Source organism: Penaeus monodon, chromosome 15 (genome assembly GCF_015228065.2).
Source record: "Penaeus monodon isolate SGIC_2016 chromosome 15, NSTDA_Pmon_1, whole genome shotgun sequence".
Taxonomy (NCBI): domain Eukaryota; kingdom Metazoa; phylum Arthropoda; class Malacostraca; order Decapoda; family Penaeidae; genus Penaeus; species Penaeus monodon.
In genome coordinates, this window is record NC_051400.1 from 14,326,979 (window position 1) to 14,327,827 (window position 849).

The 849-nt window shown below is 39.2% G+C and overlaps 1 pseudogene; it reads left to right on the top strand.

Moving 5' to 3' along the window:
- LOC119582229 overlaps positions 1-835 on the top strand; it is a 6,180-nt pseudogene extending 5,345 nt beyond the window's left edge.
- The last annotated feature ends 14 nt before the right edge of the window (positions 836-849 follow it).

Below are 849 nucleotides of genomic sequence, written 5' to 3' on the forward strand. Positions count from 1 at the left end.
ATAGGTACAGATGAAAGTTCAACTGCATTGTCAGCAGTGCGAGGATGCCAACTGCAACTCTGAACACTCGTATATATAGTGTAAGATGCAGTTCCGTTTTCGCCAAATACACAATGAATAGTTCAAAGAAATTGACTATTTGAAGTATTTGCACTGAATTTCTACGTGTTTAAAGTAAAATTTGTTAGACATAGCTACTGGTTGCTTTATGTTTTAGTTTTATGTTGATTTAGCACGTGGCTGCCAAGAGGTGATCTGTGCTAATTTCCATTGAAACCAAATTATTTCTAGGGGTATATATAAAAAGTAACACTATATGCTTTATTTTACATGCAGGTGAATGACGCCGTAGAAACCCTACAGAACTTAAGTTGCAACTTTGCCAGTGCTGACGTGAAGGCTCAGGTAAGAATTCGCGAGCCGTAAAGACCCATCGAGCGTTATGTAATACGTCAGGACAGAATACCTATTGTTTAGCAAAGGTAACGTTTTATCCTTATATGACATACAGTGTTAAACAGAATGTGAGCTTCCATTGCCGTTATACCCCACAGGTGTACCACGCCATCACCTGTCTTCAGCCGTTGAGAAAATTCGACATGTGTGGATGGTACACGCTGGACTACCCATCGCTAGTAACGGTACGTCACAGACTTACATTGTATTGAATTATAGACACTTAATTCACAATAGTTTGCAAAGAATTCATGTTTTCTTTGAAGAATAGGAAAATGATAATGACGTTATATCTTCATTTCCAGGCGGCGAGCGTTGTGATTACATATTTGGTGATTCTTCTGCAGGTTGGCAGCCTCCAGCTGCAAAAATAAGCTGAGATTCCCAGAAAGA